The sequence below is a fragment of the Cupressus sempervirens genome, chromosome 11, assembly GCF_028749045.1.
Source record: "Cupressus sempervirens isolate cs-2001-9-10 chromosome 11, ASM2874904v1, whole genome shotgun sequence".
NCBI lineage: Eukaryota > Viridiplantae > Streptophyta > Pinopsida > Cupressales > Cupressaceae > Cupressus > Cupressus sempervirens.
In genome coordinates this window covers 39,392,930-39,412,313 of record NC_143128.1, presented here as the reverse complement: position 1 = coordinate 39,412,313, position 19,384 = coordinate 39,392,930, and the positions used below count along the sequence as shown (strand labels likewise).

Here is a 19,384-nt window from a genome sequence, read left to right as displayed (position 1 = left end):
AACATTATAGCAGATATCAAAGCAATCCCTTCAGTAGAAGATGATCAGCACAAAAGATGGTGGCCTCGGGGAATCAATTGGAGGACAAGTGTTGTAGTAGAATATCAAAGAGAAGCTGTTCATCATAACAGATTACCTTACCTTTGCGGTGCATCCGCTGTGGGTAATGCTGCAGTTAGAACTGGAAGACAGGCTTAATGATCACTTGCCACTTGTCACATTTTGTAACTGTTTCCCCTTTTTCTGTTAAAATATGTCATAAAAGGTTTCAAAAAATTGCAATGATTATCTTAATTGTTGTTATCTTTTGTCTTTTTTAATGAATCATTATGTAACCTTTGTAAGCCTGAAGCTTGTTGTAACTCAAGTGATATAAATATGAGTTCCCAAGGCTTACAAATGGTCCGATCTGTTGTTATTTTTCAGATTAAGACTGAAGTATAATTGAGCAGATACTGTTCCAACTCTATGTATTTCAATTTTCCATTATGTTTTGTAGTCAGTAGTTCTCTGTGATGTTATGGGCTTTGCACACGTCTCTATTATCTCTTTTTTTATTATCAAACAACTAAATCAAGAGAAAGATACAAAAATAACATTGTGTCAACAATATGAATAGAGTAACAAGTAACAAAAATCTTGAACTCAAATCAAGAGAAAGGTACAAAAATAACATTATGTCAACAATAGAGTAACAAAAATCTTGAAGTCAATTTTTGTAAATTGTAATTGCAATATGACTGAATAATGAATATGGAAGAACTGAAGTAGACCTATAAATTCCTTAGAACTGAATGCTACATTACTAAATCACAATTCACTTCATTGACTCAGTCTCAAATATGAAACTGAAGTCTAACTAGTACTAATAGGTTCCTCTTCATTCTAAATCGGGTATTCAAAATCCGTAAAATCTTCATCTTCATTTTGACTTTGAGACCTAAATTCATCATTTATATTGGAGTCAGCAGTAGAAGTAGAACCACCATCTTTTAAAGTGTTGCAAAGGCCTCATCTTTCACGCGTGGAATTCCAAATGGCCAATGACCTATCATAAGGAAAATCTCTAACATTGTATTGAGTAACAAACAACCTCAAACAAGTTTCCAAATTTTTGTCTAGTTTGTTTCTGACATTTGATTTCAAAAACCCCAATGCACTGAAAACTCTCTCATCTTCCACTGACCCTAATATCATTGTTTGACATAAATCAGCAAGTTTGAAATATTCTGATATTGAAGTACGTAATACTTCACTCTGACTTATCCTTTTCTAGAGCCTTGTTATTGCACCAGGATCGAATGGATTCTCAAAGTTTTCCATCTCGTTTTTCATACACAATGCAAAAAGTTGACATTGATTTTTAAGATTATTTGAATCTAAGATTCCTTGTATTAGTTGTCCATTGCAATCTGTATGCTTTGAAAACTGTGTTATCAATTCATCAAGTTTATTATGAAACAACTTTGCATCAGTTGGATTATGTCCAAAGTGTTTCCAAAATTGAGGAAACACACAACTCATGGCTTCAAGAATTTCTTCTTGAGGGAATCTTTCACGAATCTCACTTGAAAGTTGGTAGGAAATAGACTTCACATTTTCACTAACAGATTTAACAATCTTGTCAAAATCATCCTTTCTAACTGGTAGTACTCTGCCTCTCTTAGTTGTTTTAGATTGGTGCATTGGTATTTGAAATCCTTTCACAAACACACATAGCTCATTTTCCCCATTGAATTGTAAAAAATTCTCAGCATGATTCAAATCTATAATCATCTCCCACCTTGAAAAAATTGGGCTATGAACTGAGAGATCTGAATACAAAGAATCTAGAGCCATGCATGTCATTTTACATAAATCAGAATACTCATGAATATACATAGTTCTGTCTTGGGCTTTCTTAACAAGTTTGTTCATTAAATCCAGCATGGGGAGAAGACTGGCTAAAGTTAATAGGTTCTCTATATCACTTAACTTATTTAACAAATCAAGAGCTCTGTCCACTATAAGGCGTTGCTCATATAGAACTCCAATCAAGGATTGATATTCTGCTAGATCTCGTTCTGTTGGTCCATGCAAAGATATCCATCTGGTCTCAACATCCTTAAGAATCTTATTTCCTACTGTTACTACCTTAGAAAAAATCTTAAATTCTGCAAAGTGTTTAGGACTTCTGAAAAAGTACGAGTGGAGCTCACGGATTAGATCTTCAACTTTTGACACTGTAGGAAAAGTACTTACAATCTTATATGCTAAATTCATTCGGTGGGCCATGTAGTGTATGCCAAGCATATAAGGTGCAATACTAGTTTGTAATCTTGCACAAGACCAGTCCTTTGCCCTTGCATTACTGCAGCTCCATCAGCTCCGACACACACTAACTTCTTTGCAATTGTCAAGTCATCCATACCAGCAATTTCATTCAAAGCTTTCTTAACTTCTAAATATAAATTTTCTGTAGTTGAATTGGCCCTCATTTTATGAACACAAAGTAGATTAGCTTGACGGACATGATCTTTTACAGTATATACATGCATATAGACCCAAGCAGCGTTATCTACTGCAGTGACTTCATCTAAGGATAATGAAATGAACTTGGATTCTTTTATTCTCTCCTGTACATTTTTCTTTTCCACCTCAGCAAGACAGCTTGCCATTTCCCATCCAGCGTATAATGACCAATGTGACATAGGATAGTGAGGAACTCTCAAAAAAGATAATAAATTACCATATTTTGAAAAGTCTCTCATAGGACGCCCTCTAGATAGAATATGAAAAATAACACTCATCTGAATGGTCTTTGCCAAGTTTGCATCATTGGCTGCATGTTGAAATGCTCTTCATATTCTATGGCATACTTAGCATGAAGGCATTCTTCCTTTGATTTCTATCTCACTGCCGCTACTTCCTTTCCATCTATGATTTGTTTTTCATAAACCTTACCAATATGTTTTTCTATAGTGTCGAGCTTTAACTGCAACTTTTTCTCTCTTTTAGTTTTCTAGGTACAAATCGTACACTTGCATTCTGTTGGTGGTTCATCATTGTTTGTGACTGGTTCAATAAACCAGTACTTTGCTACCCAATCAACATGGAAAGTCCTTTTCATTTCCCACTCCCGCCCCATTTTTACATTCCTTTTTCTTTTCTTCCTACCAACATCAATATTATCTTCTGTTACAACATCTTTTGTTGTTCAAACATTCTTATCCTTGTTTGATGCATTTTGATTTAATTGAATAACAACCTGCTCTTCTAGTGGTGGTGAGGTATTGTGATTTCCTTCTGCACTTGTACTTGCCAAAGTTGGTGGACCAGAAACATTGTCAATTCCAAAGAAAGCCTTTATGGTAGTATCTCTAAGTTTTTGGCATTTTGATGTAAGATTAATCCCTTCACTGCCCTTGGGGGTCTTTCCCTTGTCACTTCCCTAAGACTGAGCAATATTAGTTACAGACTCACCCTCCCCTGACATCTCAATCCATTGATAATACGTTTAAACTTTACTTCCCTAAGAATAAGCAGTATTACCTTCAGTATCCGTTTAAAACCACAAAATATTTATACATTGGCTAACAAAAAAATAATAATCATAGTAAAATTTTAATTCTTTTGGGCGAATAATTTTATTGTATTCAAGGTTAAAAAAAACATACCATGGAAGGGCTAGGGAATTGGTACAAAGGAGTGGTATGATAGTTTTATCAGTTTGAAGTTGGCAACTTGGCAGTTGCGAAATCGTGAGAAAGGCTTTAACAGGTCTATCGCAATGTCTCTGTCAAAGTGAAAGTTAATAGTTTTGTGTTGCGAAACCGCGAGGAGGGCAGAGATCGCATCATTTCTAGTTGAAAAGATAAAGGAGATTGTGTTGCGAAACCACGAGGAGGGTAGAGATTGCATCATCGCCGGTTTAAATGATGGTGAACTTTTATGTCGCGAAGTCACGAAAAAGGGAGATCACACCATCGGATGTTAGCACTTTGCAGCGGTTAAACGGAAAAGACTTCCAGAAGTCGTGAGACCACGATGGTAATGATTTCGCATGTTCACAGCGGTTAAAGGGAAAAGACTTCCAGCAGCCGCGAGACCGCGATGGCAAAGATTTCGCATGTTCGTAGCGGTTAAAGGGAAGACTTCCAGAAGCTGTGATACCGCGATGGCAAGGATTTCACATGTTCGCAGCAGTTTAAAAGAAAGACTTCCAGCAGCTGCGAGACCGCGATGGCAAGGATTTCGCATGTTCGCAGCAGTTAAAGGGCAAAGACTTCCAGCAGCCGCGAGACCATGATGGCAAGGATTTCGCATGTTCGCAGAGGTTAAAGGGAAATGACTTCGAGGGAATCTTTCACGAATCTCAGTAGAAAGTTGGTAGGAAAGAGACTTCACATTTTCACGAATCCATGCATGCAAGCTTTAAAAACCATTAACATCGCCAGCAACTTTCAGCATTGCGTCCACTTTTTGAAAAATTTCTAATGAAAATGAGATAAGAAAGGAAACTATAGATAAGCTTCTGATTAAATTAAACTACATAAGCTCAAGGAGAGTATTTTACAGAACAGCTGCACATACCAGTGTACCACCACTTGTGGAAGCTATCTCTGGAGTCTGATTCATGCCCGCGATGTGTCCTGCGTTGCCATAAATTTGATGGAGTGGCAGCGGTATTTAGTGAATGTCTCATTGCTTGGGCGAATTTCAATTTATACACATTACAAATCAATACAATTACCAATTTACCACGCCAAACGAGCCGACTCCTCCACGGCAAAATGAAAGAGTGTTGGCAAAATGAGTCGACTCCTCGACTTCCCATAACGTGAAACGAGCCGACTCCTCCACGGTAAAATGAAACTGGGATGGTGAATTCTCCCATACGGCATGAAACAAAAACTTGAAACCCGGTGAACGTTCCACGATAAGCGTTACCTAGTCGGCTGCATGAAAGGCGATACCGCCAGGGAAAAACTCAAACGTAACATTTGCCTTGGCGATTACAATGCTAGGCAACCAGGTAAACCCAACAAAGTTTGGTGACCAGGAAACCATGGAAGGGCTCAGAAATCACCAAAAATAACATTGGCAAAATGTCAAATTCGCCAAAATACGAAAATTTGCCACTATATTATACCCTGCTTCAGTTCCACCACAACTCTTCAAAGGGAATCCATTAATTATAATTCTCAATAAAAGAGGTTCTTTTAGCTTCAAGTTGTATATGATTCTTTGTGTCATGGATAAAAGAATTCTATTACTCATAATGTTTAGATAAGTAAATTGTTAACCAAGCTAAATAAAGAGTTATGGTTGTATTCTGATGTATAAAAAGCTAGTTCATGACTTGAACCATATTTGGATTATATGACCTGCAACAACGTCAAATAGACCTCTTGTTTTGTTCGATTATTTCTTAATTGGTTCCCCATGCTAGTCCAATCTAAAAGCTATAAAATCCATTGTACAAGAAAAATTAGATGTAAAGAGGCAAAACAAGTCCAGGAAAAAATTAATTTAGAAATTTGCACTTGCATGGATTTCATGAACTTCTCCATGTCTTGTCTATTGGCATTATGTTTATTGAAGGATGAACATGATTTCTTTGTTTATGCGCAACGTTGTCTTTATACACATACTCATCTGACTTATGGCTATAGGGCTCCAATGAGTATATGCTCCCTTCAACAAAGCTACAATACCAAAAACGTGTGACATAGTTGTGCCTGAAATTATGTTGAAGGGAACATGCCTTTTAAGTTCTAACAAAATAATCTCCCTCACTAAGGAGCTGCTGCTTTTGAATAGTTCTGAACATGCTACAAGGATGTTCAACCCTGCAGTTGTAGTTAGGCTGCATTAGTCACTCAAAATTTTTAATTGCAAAATATTTCCAGGTTCACAATGTAAGATCAAAATAAAATAAAATAAAATAAAAATAAAGAGATAATGGATTATGAATTTCAATTTGGGATATATGATATCTTTTTCTATGACAAAACAGACAGTGATTCGAACTTGGCACATGTTTTTGTATCTGAAACGAAACAAACGACACTTGAAACTGTTGCTGGCAACCGATAGAATTTAAATCATTTGACCTAAGGCCTGGCTTGTTTAACAATATGTTTGAACTTTTAAATGTATGACCAAAATATAAATTAAAATTGATTTGGTATGTTAGACTCGTATTTTTCAATTCTGTTGAATTTTCCTGTTGTCCAATATCCAAATGCTGAAGCTTCATGAATCACAGAGAAAAGCTGATAAAAAATTCAGTTGTTTATGATTCTGTTCTAACTAATTGTGTTTTATGTAAGGTCATAAATGAAGGTTTCATTTGAAATATGAACATTTATCAATGATAACAGTGAGAGAATCATAATATCATATTATGTCATTATTTATAAGTTCAATGTATAAGAGACCTTGCTTTTAGCATAGACATTCATTTATATTGAAAATAATTTTAGAAAGAAGAATTATACAATAAATAATTTAATTATCAAATTATATTCTGAGAAGAGGCTAGTATCATAATATAACCATAACTATATACTGTTAACAATACACCAATACAATATTTTTGTATTTGATCTAAAATAAGGTGATAGGATACTATATTGATGAAGAAGAAAATTATAAAGAACTCGTTAAGTTCCTCACTGTTAATAGGAATGTGTTCAATTAACTATTGGATGGATAGTTCTAGTTCTTATAGACTTTGTCATGTGTTGCTAAATTTCATTATCATTTTACTTTTAATTTCTTTTAAAACTATTTATCTATTTTTATTTTAATGTTAAAGTACAATTGATGTATTGCTAATGTTTAATTGATAACTTCCTTAAACTATCTTCCAATTGTCAGTATAACACCACCCTAATCTGGACTATCATACTATGAAATTAGAAAATAGATGAACATAATTTAACCACTATATTAAATACATGATCATAATTTAACCACTTTATTGTATAATAAAAAATTTATGACAATTATTAAACAATCACACTACCCTATGACAATGTCACTACCATAGTTTTTATTAACATGATATGATTTTTTTTATTGGATGTCAAACTAGAGTTTGAATTTTGTGTCCTGTAAGTGCTCCTAAGATTTATCAGGTTGAATAGAAAACAACACTTGATTACAAGAGCCGACATTTGTGTAGTAGTCAAAACTCAAATGAATATTGTCATTTCAGTAATGACGTGCTCTGACGTTGTCCTTTCTCAATTTATCCAGTCTTGTTCTATTGTTGGAATTTTTAACGTTAAGCTCCATGAGCTTTCCACAGTGTCTTTTTGTCTCCCCAAATTTGTTGCCGATTAATGTCTTGTGGTATACAGAGTCCTCACCTTGTTTTTTAAGCCGAATATACTGAAGATTGAGTGACAGTTCCTGCAAAAGTCATTCTCATTAGCTTAGTCTCATATCACACGACTCATCAGTATCACTTATATTTGTCAAATGCTTATAAATATATCAAATTCAAAGAGACCAGTTTTAGTTGATAAGTAATGTATTTAAAAAACTAGACGACAACTACAAGTCATCAAATCCTGTTTGCCATATTGGTGATTCAGGCATTTTATATATTAGAAAGCTGCAAGCCTTGGTCGCTTTTGTAAACATGACAAAAAGATCTTTCCTCAATGCATTGTAGAAAAACCGATACTTATATTATAAATACAACACTATTGTTCAAAGATTTAACTAATTCAAATGTAGTAGTCAAGAGGGCAAGTTATAGTTGTCCCCATCCGCATAAGTATTTGCCTATTTGGTTAAGAAGAAATAAAATATTGAGTTTCTGTAATGATGAGTATATAGAAATTGGTAGACACAACCTACAAATGTTACTGTTCTCCAAAATAACTTCTTCCTGAAGAGTCGTATGTCATAGTATTCCAAAGATGTGAATACTTTTCGTAATTTAGTTTTGAATATAGAGCACTATTGAAAACAATATTGAAAACCATACTACAAGAATATATTGTATTATTTTTCTATCTGCATTTCATACCCCAGATATTTAATGTTCGAGCAAGAGAAGGCAATTCCGAGAACGACATACTTCGTGTACAAAGCAACACAGCTTTGTTGCCTGGAAAGCACAATCCAAAAAATCGTCATTATAATTCTTAGCGAAGATTCCACAATAGTAATAGAAGCAGTCCTTAAATAATTAATATATTAGAATATTTATCTCAAAAATTTGATAGAGGTAACTTTAATGGCCGTCAGAACAAACTTGGTCAAAATTGACAGAATGACTTTCACTAGAATATTAGAATGTAAATGAATAGTCTGCATATGAATAAAAATGAAAATATTCTCTCCAACTAGAATGAAAATCATGGAATGCTCAGATGGCAACAACATCTTGAAGATAATCTGCAAGAGCCGCTATGTTATTAGAAATGAGAAACGAGAAAGCAACGTAGACGTGACGAGAAACAAAAATTTCAAAGGTTGTGTAAAAGAAATGTTTTATATATATATATATATATATATAACCAAACTAATTTATTTCATAGAAATTAATTCTTGACTCCATGTTAAATTGTATTAATAAATTCCTAATTCAATTGCACAAAATAATTAATAGTTGATTGGTACTAAAGTAATTCTCTTGATTAATAACACTATATGTTTCCAAATATTAACAAAATTAAAATTATCGCTTCGTTAACAAGACTGAAACTGTTACTTCATTTACAAACTAAAACAATACTAAAACTAAAACCACTAAAACTAGTTTAACAAAACTAAAACTACTACGCCTGTTACATTCCCTATGCACCCTATAAAATATATTATTGGTTTTTAAATTTATAACATTATTGCCACACAGCACAAAAATTATTAATAGTTTTTAAATTTATAACATTATTACCACAGAGAAACGGAATGGTCGTTGTGTGATGGGAAACCTGTTTCGCACATTGCAACGTGAAATGGGGCTTCCCTGTCACGTTTCTGGCAACTATTGCAAGAGGTAGATTAGAGGATAGAAAAATAAACATATCTACTCCAAATGCTGCAGGAATATCTGCACCATACGATCCCTTTTCCTAGCAAACTTTGTAAGCTACAGATCTTGCAAGGGGAGCTCCTTCCTGTTCAATACATACCCATTCTTCTTTCATGGCATACAGTGACCTCACCTTGGCTTTTCGGCCAAAAAAGCTGAAGATTGAGAGAAATTTCCTGTAAATTTTATCCTCACTAGCTCATTGCCATATCATACAATTTTTTATAAACATATTAAATTCAAAGAAACCATGATATTAGTAGATAACTAGCATGTTTCTAGGTACCTGTACTTTGTACCTCATATTATTTTCTGGCAAAGAAAAGCCTATTTGCAGAAACATGAACCTTGCACATAAAGTATTGTACCTTTGCTCCCTGCCAAAAAAAATTTAAGAAAACTTGTCATTATAATTCTTAATACAGATTCCAAAATAGGTCCAAAAACAGTCCTTCAAATAAAAAGGAAACATACCCAACAAAAATTGCTCTGCTTTATTTACCTCTTCCAGAGGCCAGAGGCCAGAGGCCCAAGAGTATCCAAACCAGAAAGAGAATTTATATGGAACCTAGAAATGCAATTTCTTTTGCAAATTACCCCAACTCATTGGAAACGCACAAGGATCTGATTTCGCAGTAGACCCAACAAACTTAATTGGTGCTTCTTGAGGCAATAGGTGATATTCAATTTCAAGTTTCTCAAAAATATCCTTCATTTTCAATAACAGATCGGATCGTCTACTTGACTTCTCACAAATGTTCTGATAATTCATTGCATGTCTGAGGTAAAGGCCCATTCTCATACTAGTTTTCTCAATTTCCTTCACAAATAAACTATGCTCCGGGTGCCAGTGCTGAGGCTTATTTTCAATATAGCTGCATAACAAACACGACACTTGAAGATTCAAACATCCAATAGCTATTTCAGAAGTAAGATAACCTAACCTAACCTTACTGACCTAGGCCAGATATTAATCATAATTTTTTAGAAACTTTCCATGCTTATCCCAATCAAATATTTCATATGTAAGGCTATTTGCAAATATATGTGTAATTGTGGCTTGTATTATTGCCATTGGTAAAGAAACCACACAATCACAAACAGAAATACCTGCGTATTCTCTCCTTAAGTGCAGCAATTTTTTCCACAGTAGTAGTAGCATCCACATAAAAGTCGACGCTCTCTCCCATATCTGGACTCCTATGATAGTTACTGATTGGTTTTGTAGATAATATAGAGTTGGGGTAGTACACTTTCTCATTATAAGCACACAGAAACATTGTTGTGAGGATGTTCATTTCTTCTACAACCATCTGTACAATTCAAAAACCAATTAGTTATATGGTTTTATTCAATATGTTGTGTGTAACATTTGTTACTTTTCTAATCCATTGTTCAATCTTCAGCACTCATCTTTTCTGCTTTAGCTAGATGTATAATTATTACCCATTCACTCATTTTAGTCATTTGTCAAAGAAGTGAAAAGTGACTTCTACCTAAACTCCATCAACAACACAACGATCGCCCACATCAAATGGATGGGTGACAACTACGAACACAATGGCTTCAAAAATTGTTTTGCACGTATTTCCCAACATGAAAGCCACAAGCAGCAGGTGAGATATTATAATAGCAATAGCATGGGTGCTGGCAATGCCCAGAAGAACCAAAGAAAACATTAGTATGGTTACAATCACAACTGCATTGATGAGTCTGTGTAGCTGTTTAACTGCAGTTTTGGAGTCGTTTAGAGACCGAGAAAGTAATTTCCTTTCTTCAAAAACATTCATCTGCCACCAAAAAGATAAATTAGACAGTATGTATCAAGAAAGAGCTGTTAGAACTAGGTAATTAGTATTGCCTTGTTTAATTTTTTATGTGTTGTTTTTGTCATAATAAAACAACAAAATCGAGTCAAAAGAACATTAAATGAGCCCAACATGCCAAGTAAAACTACATCTAGCTATACGTTGGGAGTGACATTTACAAGCTATATGGAACTACTTTTAAATAATATACCACCCAGTTTGTGAGAGATGATTCACTGATCCTTCCTGTATCCGAGGCTCCCATAAATTGAGGAAAGATTCTGCTCACCTCTTTTTCACTCATTAACTTTAGTAGGTCATCTTCCTCAATATACCTGCGGAATAAGGGATTCCAATTAACTAGGTTTAAAAATTCTCAAACATATTCATTTTCTTGGAAGTAAATAAACCATGAGCTGTGGATTTTCCTGATATTGTTTGGTCCTATTAATGCTGGTAGGTCCATGCTTTTTCCTTGATGTTTTCGGAAGAGTTAGTTGTTTGAGAACAATTGCCTTAGCACCAGAATGATTATACAATATAAACTGCTGCATATAATGCTTAGCAATATAGGAGAAAGGATGCCAATAAGAGACATGTTATTTGTGTGAGGATGCCAGTTAAAAAGGCAATGGCATTCTGTTAAGATATAAATAAACCACCAGTAGCATTGTCTGTTACAAAATTTTCTTGGAACAGTTTGGCATATCTATGGTTCATTAAATGTTAGATTTCTAATTTTTAGGAGAATAAAAAAAAACATAGCTATGACAAAGCATATGTGGGGTGAAGGTATTACTTCAAAAAAGGATGCTTACTCTGTTCCACACTTTGCAACATTTTAAAATATCCTCTTTGCCGTAATTGCGGCTTGACGTTCACTATCAATCTTTGTATCATGTTTGTGGGAATAGACGGACCTGTCAATTGTATTAGCTATACAAGCAATTCCTGAATTCCTGAATTCCGCTGCCACTTCATGGTCTGCCCTATCATTATTTCTATTATCAGGAGGATCTATTTGAATTTCTATGTGTTCTGCACTCTTTGTAGAAATTTCATCTGGTAGGGCAGGGGATTGATGGATTTTCATCACTGGGGGCGGAGATATAGTTTCAAGTACATATTGTTTGAATTCTGTCAAAATATGTTTTCACATGAAAATTCAAAGCTAACAGAGAACAGAAAACAGCAGCTTCTCAATTGAATCCAACAGCTTGTTATTCCCGGTAGTTCGCTCCACCTGATAAGTTGATAACTCAAACACACCAAAATATTAGAATGGAAACGAGATTAGGAATATAAATGAGGATAAATAAAAATTCCAATTCCAACTCCAACTACAATAACCATAATGCAAATACATCTCCATTAACAATAACAAGTATGAAAATACAATCCGAACAGAAGAGTACCTGTTTATGAAAAATAAGATGCCAAGCCAACAAAATTAAGCCAAACCAGAGGCAATTTTTAGCACTACATCTCACTCCATAGACAAAATATAGGATCCTCTTCCTTAAAATAAAATTCCTCTCAATTACGAAAACTGCTACTTGAATTATCCACTGGGAGACCAATCTCCCACAGAAAACAACCAGAACCATCAAAAACCACTTCCATGTATCTAATCCCCAGATAGTATGTTTCTTCAGAGGCCCAGCTATAAGGCTTGATATCAGTCCTGCTATTAGGGCTACAAAAGCTGCACATTCCACAAAAAACCATTTGTCACACTCAGAGCACTTGTAATTTCGCGGAATCTCCTCTTCTGTGAAGGGATCATATTCTTCTTCGTGATGATCTGGAAGTGAGGGAGAATTGTTCAGTTTCCTTTCAGCCATTCTTGTAGAGTTTTCCATTGCCTCAAATAAAGAAATTGTATATGACACAGTAAATAAATTACGAACTCGTTGGAATGAAATGAAGAAATTGTATAGGAAAGTTGCATCCATGGCACATTAAATAAGCAATGAAGAACTCGTTAGAATGAAAAATCTTTCCCGTTCCCTTCCAGTCCGCAGTCCGTTCGAATGAAAAACCATTCACATCCCGCCCGTCCCCTCCACCCCACCCCACACCCCATTCGAAATTACATTGTAACGCTCGAAACAGCGTGAATGGAAGGAAAGAAAGAGAATATTATGAATATGTTAAAAAATATAAAAATTATCAGTTGATTTTATATATTAATAGTATTTGTTGCTTAATGACCTATTAATTTAGGAGCCGATTCAATTGTAAATTCTTATACGATGCATATGCAATTTATAAATTATATTCTTTCTATTTTTTTAAATATTACAATTGAGAATGAGCAGTAAGATTAGATTTTTGAAGAGAAGAATATATTATATATGACTAATTGATGATCTTCAAACGTAGAGCATAATTTCAAAACTTCTAAAATTAGCAATTGCATCTAAGTGTATAATGGGTATGAGATATAGAAGGTTAATTAAAAACAAATTGCTCCACTTTAAGTATCAAAAATGACAACAACAAAGAGAGATCATACTCATACAACATTTTGATTCATCTATCTACACTCATTTCAATACTCTCTATAAATGAATTTTGATAAAATTTAGCGTCTAATAAGACCTTAAATTGCCTCATTCTATGATAAGGATACTTGTCAAATACTACCATAGATAATCTTATTTCGTGACATTAGAATTGGTCATCCATTTGAATAGATCCCTCTTAATCTAGTGAGTTAGTCTAACATTTACCTAAAATTATTTTATATGATCATATCATCAATAATGAACATTTATGCACATTTAGGTATGTAATTGAACACAATTTATAACATTGTCATTTATACTTTGGTTTGCATGATCATACCTCTCCAAGTGGGATTCAAGAAGGTTAATGCCATGTTTCATCTTGTTGTGTCTTCTTTGTACCTAAAATGAATATAAAATACTTAGAGTTGCATTTCAATCATATTGTTGCAAAGTATTTTAAACTCATATGCATTAGTTTTACATCATGACATCAATGACATACATATATTTAATAGTTGTTCATCTATTTTTTAGGAAGTCATAAACCTTCTTTTTGAATATAATAGATCTTCAAGGTTCATTTTATAAACATCATTGTTTTAGATGTAATTACAAAATAAGTAGGTATCAAAGATTATTGAACCAATCACACATATGCAAACGATCCAATAAATTAATTATGTGCAACACTTTATCTCAAATTAGACCAAAAACTAACATTGGATCCTATTGTTGTGAAGTAATTTTTACTATTTTTATGTATCAAAAAGATGAATGACAAAAGTTAATGAATAAAACCAATATAAAAAAGAAATTAAAAATTACACATTACAACAATGATTATTGTCATTCTCCTTTTTCAACATTAGCACAACATTTCATTGTTCACTCTCCTAAATATGTCTAGTATGTTAGTCTTAGATTTGTTTTGACATTTGAGTGTCAACACACTTAAACAAATTCTCAAGATGATGCCGAGTATAATATAGAAGCTGAGCTATAGTGTATGTTGAGCTAGAGAATTCAATAGGTGCCGAGTGAACTTCAGGTGTTAAGCAATCTTTAGGTGCCAAGCAAAGTTCAAGTTCCAAGCAAAGTATAGATGCTGAGTGAGACAAAAGTACTATAGGAGTTGAGTGAGCCAATTTTCCTATATGTGTCGAGCATCAGGAACTAGTAAGTACTGAATGACATAGAATCAACATATGAATTTGTGCCTTCACAAACATAGATGTAAGCCATTTTTGAAGCTGACATAGGATGAATCTTTAAGAATCTTGAAGATAAGATTGAATCTTTTGCATTACCTATATAATTAGTATGCAACCAATAGGAAAAGTGCAAGAAATGAGAAGGAAATGAAGATTTAATTTTGATTGTAGATTCACACCTAACCCTAAGTTTTTGAAATCTTTAGAAAGAGGACAAAGCCCCATTATTTAAGAGAGAGGATATGCAAGAAAGAAGTGTATGGGTTAATTACAGCAAAGTGCAGAAGGGTAAAAAGATTTAGCAAACAATGGAACATCATTGCAAAACCTAATTGATCAAGAATAGAGTATCAAAACCTCAAAGAGTGACATATTAGATCAAGCAAGGATACAGAGCAAAACAAGGATCTGAAGTCAGCAATTGAGGATTGCAAGTCATCAGGTCAAGACATTCTTCTATACTTTCTAACCATTGTATTATGAGAATGAAAATCCTATGTTGATAGGTTGGCTTAGTGGCTATATTGGTTTAGTAGCCACATTGTAGATCCTTGTCAGGATTGTAAATCCTTTAGCAGGGTAGCATTCCAAGTGAATGTTTGTAAATCTTTTAACCAGGTCACTTTTAAAAGGGTGTAAAGTCTTTAACAAGACAAGCCTTTCATAGGAAAAATCATTGGAAGTGTTCAAACTTATAACCTTGAACAATTACACATTGCTACAGTGATATTTTGTGGGTGTCATCCCCACCCCAGTTTTACCTTCTCATTTTGGAGGGTTTCTAGGTTACCAAATTTGTGTGTTATCTATTTTCATGCATGTCTTTTACTTTCATGTTTATTAGATGAATTAGAAGCATGTGGATGCTATCAATTAAAAGGATTTGAAAAGGTTAAAGTTAGTTACTTTTGATTCACCCCCCACCTCAGAAGTAAATCTTCCCACTTGTTAATTCCAACAATTGGTATCAGAGCCAAGCTCTCCCAGGAAGGAGCCTTATAGCTTGGAGAAAAGATTAGGAAATGGAAGTCTACAAACTTGAGAAGATCATAGAGAATCAGGCAATTGATATACAACTTGCTTTACATGCATTGGAAGAAGCTAGAGAGGAACTAAGAAAATCCTTAAAGAGAAGAAGAGAGATTGCCATAGTTGAGAATGACACATAGTACAAGGAGATTGGCACCTCAAATCTATTTTTCAAATGGAGATTCCAAAGATTTTGATGTAGCAATAGTAGACCTAATGGAGAAGAATAGAGCTCAAGTAGAAGAAATCAAAACACTCAAGCTTGAACAAGAATCAAAAGTGATGATGCTTTGTGAAGTGACTGAACAAAAGAAAAGAGCCATTGAAGATAAGGCTATGCTAGAAGAAGACAAGAAAAATATTGCCAACAGACTGGAAGAAAATTCAATTGAACTTGCAAGAATTTCAAACATGCAACTAGACACCCTGAGCCAGACGATGAATGCACATCATGAACTAAATGTCAAGGATATTGAGATCTCTACATTGAAGATGTAGAATGAACAACTACAAAATGATCTAAAAAGAGAAAAGGAGATTGCATAAATCTTCAACAAACCTAATGAGGCGATCAAGTACTTTGAGCAGCTATTGAAATCACCAAGGTCTTGTAATGATACTTCAGGACTAGCATACACTAGCATTGAACAAGGAGAGTCATCCTAGAGTGTAGAAGAAAGGATTAACAAAGGTAAGAACACTAAACCCACTTGTCATTTCTATGGTAAAAAGGGACATACCTTTAATGTTTGAAGGAGCAAGAATGCCCATTAGCTTGACAAGCCTAAGAATGCAAGTTATTGTCATAAATGCAAAAAGCAAGGAGATCAAGCACATAACTGTAGGACTAGGTCTATTAAGACACCAAGATTTGAAGGTCACTGCTACAATTGAAAGAAGTATGGAAATAGAGCTTTTGAGTGTAGATCAAAACCTATGTGGACACCAAATTAGGAAACAAGGGAAGCTAACCATGGTCATCACTACAATTGGGACTACAACACTAGGTATAGCTGTCATTATGTCAAGAATATGTACACATTGCTAAAAATTGCATAAGAACACATTTTAGAGGGAACTACAATAGATGGTTGAGCCAAACCACATATTTCAGTTACTTGAAGAATGGTCATATCAGTAGGAATTGCCCAACAAATTCAAAGGCACCCAACTCAAAGAATGACAAAGGTAAAGATAAGGTAGATGTTGAACACATCAAAGGAGAAATGAATAAGATATGGAAGGAGAAAGATGGGTGCAACTCATCAAATGAAGGGATCACTTCACCTAATAGGTCAAGTGCTCACATTTAATCAAATTAAGTAAAGAGAAGGCATGAGGGACTGATTTACAAAGTTTGATAATACATCAATTCCTAAACAAGCAAGTACTAAAAAGAAGAGATCAACATGAACAAAGATGCGAAGTTAAAATTTCAAGATTTCACAAGTGTTTCTAAGTTTTCTTCAGATGCCAAGTAAAAATCCAATACATGTCGAGTTGATTGTCAAAATAGTGGCAGTCGAATGATTAGTAGGAGCTGAGTTGTTGGAGGAAGCCAAGTGAAAAAAAAAAAAATAGTTGAAGCCAAGTAAAGAATACTTCTATGGAAGCTGAGTGATGAAAAGGCAATGGAAGTTGAGTAATGTAGAATCCTTCATACGTTGAGTGGATAGTTGTAAACACACTAAGCATTAAATGTGATGAAAATAGGGTATATTATCGTATTTTCAATCATTTTTCTTCATCATGAACAAAGAGAAAATATGAGAAAGAGTATAGAATGAGGTTAAAGCAGAGATTCTAGTGTTTAAACAAGATTTGAACAGCATCACAACATGATTTCATCAATCTTAAGGTATTTACATCTATGCCGAGTTACACAGTTTAATACTTTCTTTGTGTTAAAAACCTAGAATTACAAAAATTGCTTCTAGCTCTAGGAAAACTCAGGAGAAGGAACCTTTTGAAGTCTAGCTAGTGTCCAATGAGGTCAAACAACCTAATTTCTATCGAGTACCAGAGGTTTCATATAAGAATGACCTAGCTGGAGCCCTATCCATCACACCGCCTAAGGTTTTAATGGTTCAAGATCTAAGGAGATGCTATAATTGAAAGATTGGAGCCACATGTGACATGGAAATGAGAGAAGCCTATGAAAAATTGTGTGATAATGGAGTGTCGAAAGAAGAGTTTTAGATTGTTGAAAGTAAGGGTTTAACGCGTGCCCCAAAATTTCTCACCATTTTCAAAATTGAATGGATTAGACTAGTACTCAACCAAATACATGACAAAAGCTTATGGTTGGAAGATGACGTAGTGAAAATCATGAAAGGAATTTTTCATAGAGTGACAAGGTATCCAACCCTAGATCGGTCGAAGATCCTTAGGAGTGATTCTAAGGAGGCAATTGAGAAGAATACTGGTGCAAAGTGGAATAAGAGAGGGATGAAAATTGACGATCCAAGACCTTCTTGTTGATTTTTCTATTAGAGTCATTGCACACAAATTCTACCAATCTAGCAGACTCAATAGTGTGTCTTGCATTGCAGTGGCTGTAGGATATAGATTGGTGAAGAAGGATCATACCTATGATCTTGTAGAACAACAACTACAACAGATAAATGAGAATCTAGCAGCTATCAAGAGAACCAAGGGAGCCCAATGTAAATTTGGTGCTATTTGATATGTATATTCTTTTATGTTCAGAATGAGTTTCCTTCATTTGGTAAAGTAGCATGGAAAACAAATAGGTTTATTATAGCTCAAGTTAATGAATATATAGAATAAATAGGAGCTAATTTTGAGACCTTAATGACTAGTTATTTTGAAGACTTTAAGAAGTCAATAAAGCAAAGGCTAAGAATTCAAGTGTTAGAGAGACATGTAAATGAAGTTTGTTTTCTTGTACATATAGACTATACATACATTCAAGCTACCATACAAAGAGTGAGATGGCTAAGACCTCTTGGGTATGAAATAAATATAGATGAAGCATCAATAGCAATAATTGCATTATTGGTAGAGGATATAGACAAGGATGCATCACATTTTGGTACCTATGATGTGGTGAGATCAAAAGTGGATATGGAGTTAAAGACTGCCTCCACTTTGAAAAAGAAAGATAAACTTGTCAAGAAATTAAAAGCCAAATTTTGGGATGGCACTGTACAAGTAGTAGAAGAAGAAGGTGATGATGCTGAGGGTGATGAAGAAGAGCAATGTCAAGGACCACTTACCTTAACCCAAGGTATGGGGGATGATGCAGATGAGGAGGAAGGTTCTGAGTAGGAAGCACCCAAGGCTAAGACAAAGAAAAGGAAAGCTCAAAAATAGCTAGTTGCTCAGCCAAAAGGAAAGAAGAAGGAAAAAAAGCCAAGCCCATCCAAGCCAACTACAAGGGAAAACACCAGGACTAAAACTCAAGGGGAAAAAGAGCAGGAGAAATAGAAGGCAAAAAAACAAGGAGGACCTATAGAGAAAAAGAAAAGAAGAAAGTATGTTGCACCTCCTGAATTAGACAAAGAAAGAATAGAGTCTAATGAAGATCAATTCAAATTGGTAAGCCATTCTACCACATCTAAATTGGAAAGCATTTTCAATAATATTAGAGATAATGCTGATTTAATTGGTCTAAAGACCATTGAATTTAATAAATTGTCAAAAGAACAACAAAACATAGTGGAAGAGTCCATCTACAATATGATGGTTAAGTTCAAGACCACTCCACTTGAACTAGACAACTCAATGCCTAAGGAGCTAAGCTCATTGGTTAAAAATAAATAG

At 34.4% G+C, this 19,384-nt stretch overlaps 1 pseudogene; it reads right to left on the bottom strand.

Annotated features, from left to right (window-relative positions):
• The window catches only part of LOC149528143 (mechanosensitive ion channel protein 6-like), a 45,920-nt pseudogene extending 33,231 nt beyond the window's left edge, over positions 1–12,689 (bottom strand).
• Positions 12,690–19,384: the final 6,695 nt, after the last annotated feature.